Source organism: Borostomias antarcticus (assembly GCF_949987555.1).
Source record: "Borostomias antarcticus genome assembly, chromosome: 8".
Lineage (NCBI taxonomy): Eukaryota > Metazoa > Chordata > Actinopteri > Stomiiformes > Stomiidae > Borostomias > Borostomias antarcticus.
Window position 1 is genome coordinate 26,305,110 of NC_140241.1, and position 8,350 is coordinate 26,313,459.

Genomic DNA, 8,350 nt, shown 5'->3' on the forward strand with positions numbered 1-8,350 from the left:
CCGATTTGACCCTCTCTGCCTCCCCTTTGCCCCAGGGGCTGCTAGTGTTGTGCTGACTAACATTCTCTGTAAGCCTCTAGCTGTCTTTTTGCTGAGTCATCACAGTAATTTTCTATTCTCACCACCTGTTCCCATTGTAAGAGTTTGCTTTGATTGGCTCCTCGGTGACATCTGTGACCTCACAGTCAAACCAACGTGACTCTCCTACTCGTCTATTAGTCTAACAGTCATGTCCATTCTCTCTCTCTCTCTCTCTCTCTCACACACACACACTCTCTCTCTCCTTGTATCCCTTCCAACAGTCCTTAGCCCGAGCCAGTGGAGGAAGTGTGTGTGTGTGTGTGTGTGTGTGTGTGCGTGTGTGTGTGCGTGCGTGTGCGGGAGTGTGTGTGTGCAAGTGTGTGTGCGTGCGTGCGTGTGTGCGTGTGCGTGCATGCATGCATGTGTGTGTTAGTAATTTATGATGCTGAGTCATGAGAAGTTCTGTTGTGTAGGAAATGAAACAGCCCTGAGCTGTGGACAGGAGAGGAGGTGGGAGGAGAGGAGAGGAGGAGGGGAGAAGAGGTGAGAGGTGGAGAGGAAAGGAGGAGAGGAGCGATGAGGACAGGGGAGGAGAGAAGAGCAGAGAGGAGGAGAGGGGACGAGAGATGAGGGTAGAGGAGGAGAGGTTGGGGAAGGATAATACAGAGGGGAGGAGAGAACAGAAAAATGGAGGAGATGGGTTGAATAGAGTCGAGTAAAAGGGCGTTCGGATTAGAGTGTAGTGAAGTACAGTAGAGTCCATCGAGGCACCACCACCTGACTGCAACTTGGCCAGGAAATACATTGTTCCCTATAGGACCACGTATCTCTACCAGCTCTGGTGCTGGCGAATGGGTCCGCGGGCCCAGTAGGAGGAGGAGATGGAGGAGAGGAAAGAAAGAAGCTGAAACAGAGGGGGGAGGACAGCCACAGGAGGGAGAGAGTGAAGGGAATAAACACACAGAGAGAGAGAGAGAGAGAGAATGAGTAGATGAAGTGGTGTGAGGAGGCAAACGAGAGGAGAGCATCGTCTGTCTGACTAAAGCCATTATGGAGCATATTGGGCACTTTGTCTGATCAGCCTGCTGCCAGCTGACCACTGGCCAACAGGCACTGCAGACACAGATGGCCATGTCTGTGTGTGTGTGTGTGTGTGTGTGTGTGTGTGTGTGTGTGTGTGTGTGTGTGTGTTTGACCTCTTATCACTGCTAAGTGCCCCCCCACCCTCCCCACCCCCAGAATTAATCTACAGTGATAGACAGACAGACAGACAGACAGACAGACAGACAGACAGACAGACAGACAGGCAGGCAGGCAGGCAGGCAGAAAGACAGACAGGCAGAAAGAAAGGCAGACAGAGACAGACAGACAGACAGACACACACACACACACACACACACACACACACACACACACACAATAGTGTTTGGGGCTCAGTACAGAGGGGAGCTCGGTGGCCCTTTGTCTCTAGAAACAGCAGCATCACAGGCACGTCCACCCGTTCGCCCAGACCAAGACTACGCCAACGTGTTGACCTCCTTAACCTTCACGGATCAACTGGCCATCACACTAAAACAACAATAAATCAATAACTCGCAGTCAGTTAGCGATGACTGGGCTCTCTCCATTCACATGCATGTATCAAGCTTTCTATCAGTCTACATGATCTATCTCGCACTTGAGTTCTATTTCTTTTTTCTTTTTGTAAGAAAGACACTATCTCTCTGCCCCCCTCCTTTCCACCCTCCTCACTGACCTCCTGTCTTGTTGTTTTTATGTTGCTGGTTGTCGAGCATTTTTAGTTGTTGTTATGATTCAGATTTTTATCTCTTCACACGCAGATAAGCGGAGGCTGTAATATATTGTTCGGCGCTATCAACCAGACATCATTTCCTTCTTAACAGGACCCCAGAAATGTGTTGACAACAACGAAAAAAAAATCTAAAAAAATTGTCTGTACAGTATTACGAGAAAAAAAATGCATCCATTTTGCTAACTAGTGGGGATGGAATTGTGCAATTCTCAATATTTTTTAGTTGATGTATCATTGTTTTATATTTGTTGTTTGCTTTCATGATTGTTTTCCTTATATACTAAAAGCTTTAAGATATCTATGTAGATTTATTGTACAGTGTGTATGGATTTTAGAGCATGTGAAACTGTTTTCATACTATGCCAAAAGACAAAAGACAGCTCACGCTACACAGACTTTACAAACAAGAGAAGACAGAAGAGGAAAGAACAGAACTCTAGAACTGTGGAACTCTAGAACTCGAGAGCTCTGGAACCAGAGTGTTCTTTTCAACCCTCGCCTGATTGACAGAAGGTGCGGCCTGCTCTGGTTTGGGGCTGGCATGAAGAGGTGGGGTTAAATAAGCACAAAAGGAATAATCCAATCAAATCAAAGCAGCACAACCTCATCTCTACACCAGTGGTGACAACGGCACAACAGGGACACATGTTTGTGTTGGGTCTGGCGGACATTTTGGCTCTGGTAAAACGACTGGCTATGGCGGACATTTTTGGCTCTGTGAAACACGCTGGCCTGGCAGACGTTTTGGTTGACTTTTAAGCTCTGTGGGGTGTTGTGCTTTGGCTGACAGGAGACAAACCCAAATCAGATGCAGGAGCCCTGCGGTACACACACACACACACACACACACACACACACACACACACACACACACACACAAAGAGGGGAGGAGCAGCCAGCCAGCTACTGTAGTCAACCCACAGGCTCTGTCTCTGACCAGACTGTCCAGCTCAGCTCACAAACAGAATCACAGACACCCGACCGTATCACACTAATCATGTTACCGTGGAAACAAACTGGCAGATAGGTTTGGGGAGTGAGATGTTGGAGTCAGTTGGTGTACAGCGAGATATAAATGTTGCCACAAATTGAAAATAGAAATGCTGTACAGGTATATGAAAAATTAATCAATGTTGGAGTATGAGTCAGACGATGATCGTGAGTCACCGGAGGTGTGTGTGTGTGTGTGTGTGTGTGTGTTTGTGCGTGTGGAAATCCTCAATGTAAATGTGATGCTTCTGTACAATTTGCCTCCCCGCTATTTGTAAATTTCCTAAATAAAGGAAAGATTTGCCGATATGTGATTTATGACCCCTAAACCGACTGGGGACGTAGTATGGCACTTGCCTCCCTGCACCCTGTACCCCCTCCCTCCTGCCCCAACTCACCTGGGCTTTGAGTAGTGCATGTCATACCTTCACCTTCCTACACACTCCCCTCCAAATCTGTCTGTCATTGTGTGTGTGTGTGTGTGTGTGTGTGTGTGTGTGTGTCCCTCTTACCTCAACCACCCTCCCTTCACCCACCCCTACTTTCCCTCAACGCCCACTTCCTCCGCCTAGTGGGTACTCTCTAGAACCCCCCCCCCCACCCCACCCCCCTCCACAGTCCCTTCTCTAGATCACACCCCCCCTCCACAGTCCCTTCTCTAGATCACACCCCCCCTCCACAGTCCCTTCTCTAGATCCCCCCACCCCCCTCCACAGTCCCTTCTCTAGATCCCACCCCCCACCCCCTGCACAGTCCCTTCTCTAGATCACACACACCCCCCACCCCCTCCACAGTCCCTTCTCTAGATCCCCCCCCCCACCCCCCCCACCCCCTCCACAGTCCCTGCTCTAGATGCCCCCCCTCCACAGTCCCTTCTCTAGATGCCCCCCCTCCACAGTCCCTGCTCTAGATCCCACCCCCCCCCACCCCCTCCACAGTCCCTGCTCTAGATCCCCCCCCCCCCTCCACAGTCCCTGCTCTAGATCCCCCCCCCCCCTCCACAGTCCCTGCTCTAGATCCCACCCCCCCCCCCACCCTCCACAGTCCCTGCTCTAGATGCCCCCCCTCCACAGTCCCTTCTCTAGATACCCCCCCCCACCCCCCTCCACAGTCCCTGCTCTAGATCCCCCCCCCCCCTCCACAGTCCCTGCTCTAGATCCCACCCCCCCCCCCACCCCCTCCACAGTCCCTGCTCTAGATGCCCCCCCTCCACAGTCCCTTCTCTAGATGCCCCCCCTCCACAGTCCCTGCTCTAGATCCCACCCCCCCCACCCCCTCCACAGTCCCTGCTCTAGATCCCCCCCCCCCTCCACAGTCCCTGCTCTAGATCCCACCCCCCCCCCCCACCCCCTCCACAGTCCCTGCTCTAGATCCCCCCCCCCCCCTCCACAGTCCCTGCTCTAGATCCCATCCCCCTCCACAGTCCCTGCTCTAGATCCCCCCCCCCCTCCACAGTCCCTGCTCTAGATCCCCCCCCCCCCCTCCACAGTCCCTGCTCTAGATCCCCCCCCCTCCACAGTCCCTTCTCTAGAACCCCCCCCACCCTCCACAGTCCCTGCTCTAGATCCCCCCCCCCCTCCACAGTCCCTGCTCTAGATCCCCCCCCCCTCCACAGTCCCTGCTCTAGATCCCCCCCCCCCCCTCCACAGTCCCTGCTCCAAGTGCATAACTCATGTCTGTTTTTTAATTTCTCCTCTCTGTGAAGTAATATAGATTGTTTTGCGGAATCTTGATACTGTGTTTTAATGTTATTGTCAACATTTAATAAACATTCACATTTTATAAGTGGGAACCTCTCGATGTATGTTGTTTGTGCAACGGAAGGACGCTATCTGTGTGTGTGTGTGTGTGTGTGTAGGTGTCTGAGTGTACGTGAGTGTGTACGTGTGTGTGTGTGTGTGTCAATCATCATCATGCACAATAACACAATAGCATAACAATCACAGTGTTATTTCAGTAATGTCTCGTAGAGTTTGGTACCATAACTAGGCTTTAGCATAATAAACTAGAACGCTCATTCTAATGGTACGTTCACGCCGCAGAATTTGCAATTTGCCAAAATAGCTTTTTCAGAATCGCTTTTTAATAAATCGCTCGGGAATTGCTTCGGGGCGGTTGACATGCAACGAACGTAAACGACGCTCGCGCCTGGATGCCGAATGGTCCCCCCGCGCGCTCTGCGCCAAAGCGGGGAGGCGCCCAACACGGGCGCCATGCATCAAAAGAGAGGGGCGTCGCACGGGCGGAGGAGGGTGATGAAAGATCCACGGCTCTATGACAGCGGGAGAGACAACACAGATGAGATACAGCGGGGCACGATAAACATATTTGTATGCTGGAGCTGAAAAACCCAAGAGGAGACGCTGCGGCATGAGTCACCTCTCTCTCAAAGAAGGCTTTTAAAAAAAAAACACTTAACCCAACCCTGTCTGGACTTCGCCTGTTCTGGGAGAATGACAAAGACAAACTATCCGAATGAGAAGGTGAGGATGGAGGGAGATGGAGAGAGACAGAGAGAGAGAGAGAGAGAGAGAGAGACAGAGAGAGAGAGAGGGAGGCAAGGAAAGAGAGAGAGGGGGGCAGAGAGGCAGAGAGAGAGAGAGAGGGAGGCAAGGAAAGAGAGAGGGGGGGCAGAGAGGCAGAGAGGGAGAGAGAGAGGGAGGCAAGGAGAGAGAGAGGAGAGAGAGTGGGAGAGAGAGAGGAGGAGGAGAGGATATCACTCTTGTCTTGTGAATCATGTTGAGAACAAACAAGGCCAGACAAAGAGAGTGTCAGTCTGGTCTGCCCTAATAAGGTGGCAAGTCAAAGAACAGACGCACGCTGGCTCCATTCACAACAATCACACCTCTCTGTGTGTCCTGTTCACAGTCACTCTCCCTCTCTCTCTCTCTCTCTCTCTCTCTCTCTCTCTCTCTCTGTGTCCTGTTCATCAGTCACTCTCCTCTCTCTCTCTCTCTCTCACTCTCTCCTCTCTCTCTCTCTCTCTCTGTGTGTCCTGTTCATCAGTCACTCTCCCTCTCTCTCTCTCTCTCTCTCTCTCTCTCTCTCTCTCTCTCTCTCTGTGTCCCTGTTCATCAGTCACTCTCCCTCTCTCTCTCTCTCTCTCTCTCTCTCTCTCTCTGTGTCCTGTTCATCAGTCACTCTCCCTCTCTTCTCTCTCTCTCTCACTCTCTCTCTCTCTCTCTCTCTCTCTCTCTCTCTCTCTCTCTCTGTGTGTCCTGTTCATCAGTCATCTCCCTCTCTCTCTCTCTCTCTCTCTCTCTCTCTCTCTCTCTCTCTCTCTGTGTCCTGTCATCAGTCACTCTCCCTCTCTTTCTCTCTCTCTCTCACACTCTCTCTCTTCTCTCTCTCTCTCTCGCTCTCTGGTGTCCTGTTCATCAGTCACTCTCCCTCTCCCTCTCCTCTCCTCTCTCTCTCTCTCTCCCTCTCCCTCTCTCTCTTCTCCTCTCTCTTCTCTCTCTCTCTCTCTGTCTCTCTCTCTCTCTCTCTCTCTCTCTCTCTCTGTCTCTCTCTCTCTCTCTCTCTCTCTCTCTCTGTGTGCTATCTGCTCTCTCTCTCATCCCACTTATTCAATGTTAGGACACATTTGAATAGTCTCATCAATATACAGTACACACACAGATAGACTCTCTGGGAAGCCAGGCACTGTCTTAAGAGACTTCAAATTTACTTTTCACAATTAAATAGACGTGAAAGATGAAAATTAATTAATTTCTGTACTCCCTACTCACTCACACTCTCTCTCTCTCTCTCTCTCTCTCTCACGCACACACACACACGCACATACACACACACACACATTTCCTCTGTTTGTATTCAGTGCACGCAGACTCTCATTGCCATGCTCTGCCTGCAGTATATGGCGTCGCTCTTATCCCGGAGACGGAGTGTGTGACAACGTCACGATCCTCATCCACGCCGGCTCGGAGACGGAGTGTGTGACAACGTCTGAGGCCGGCTCACGATCCTCATCCACGCCGTGACATCACAACATGACTCTATGATGCACCAGCCTTCAGCCCAGCTCAGATAAAGCAATATTAACGTACGCGCATGCGGACGTGCTTGGCCTATGCTACCCAGCGGATAGAGTTATCTCAATAATGACGCTTCCCATCTCCGTGGGGGGCCAGAAATGTCAGGAGGAAATAGTGGGAATTTTATTACCCCTCCCGGTCTCCCTGCCAACTTAGCCCACTCCCAACCCGCCCTCATTAGCATATTCAAGCCAAGGGAGGAGAAACTGAGACAAAGGTGTTTTTTTCTTACCCATCCCCTGCTGACGGGCCGATCATACTCTTCCCATTAAAGTATGAAGGCACAATCAAGACAACTCCTCTCCCCCTTTCTCTCTCTCTCTCTCTCTCTCTCTCTCTCTCTCTCTCTCTGTCCATCTCTTTATATCCCGCTGTCTTAAAGCTGTAATTCTGTCTGTTGTATGCTTTGTCTGTTATGTTTTTCATATTCTTTTCTGCTATGGGAGATGATAGAATGTCTGTGTGATCGGCTTGTTAATGTCTGTCTATGATCATGTATGTGCAACTCTGTGTGCGTGTATGTGTGTGTGTGTGTGTGTGTGCGTGTATGTGTGTGCTTGTGTGTGTGTGTGTGCTTATGTACAGTATGTGTGTGTGTGTGTGTGCGTGCGTGCTTATGTGTGTGTGTGTGCTTATGTGTGTGTGTGTGCTTATGTGTGTGTGCCCGTTAAGACCCTCCCTACTGCAAGTATCGTCCCTCGGCATCTACCTTCCCATCAGACCCCTCTCCGCGGCGCGCAACATTATCGTGTGTGTGTCTAATTGATGGCGTCGGCGTGTACACCGTCCCCCGGGAGCCGTGCAGTCGGAGCCCGGGACCGACTTATTACTGCTGACACCTCACACGTACAAAACAGCCATTAACAATACTTCCCCTCCCATGGGGACAGGTGATGGAGGCGTGGGGGGAGGAGAGTGAAGGTGCGGAGGGATGGAGTGTGAGCTCTGAGCCGCAGGGGCTGTTATTAAAACGACACCGGGCGCGTTCACTAGCACTTTGGGAGACTGGGAATGATGGAATAGCCTAGCGAACGTCTGTACTGAATGCAAGGGTTTCTGTGAGGATAGCCTTTTCTTTGGGGTGCTTTATGGCTCTTTGCGTCGAAGGGTAAAAGGATAACAGTTAGCCATGCGTCATAGAGAAGTGTAGAGTTAACTGGTGCTAGTTGAGGCTGGAGTGGGGTTCAGCACTATGCTTCAAGTCGAGCAGCTTCGGAGCGTTAAGAGCCCAGTGACAGCCATATGGAGAACAGCAAGAGTCTAGCTTAGGACACAGCAGGATGGTGTCTGCCAGAGAGAGAGGGAGAGAGAGAGATAGAGAGAAGGATGGAAAGAGGGAGAGAGAGGCTGAGAGGGTCGCTCTCTTCCTCTGTTTCTCGTTAAAACGCTGTGACGATTCCTTGTTGGCCGGTCGTTCCCTTGGCTTGACAATTTCTCCGCACACACCCGTACAGTCCACACACACACACGCACACACACACACACGCTC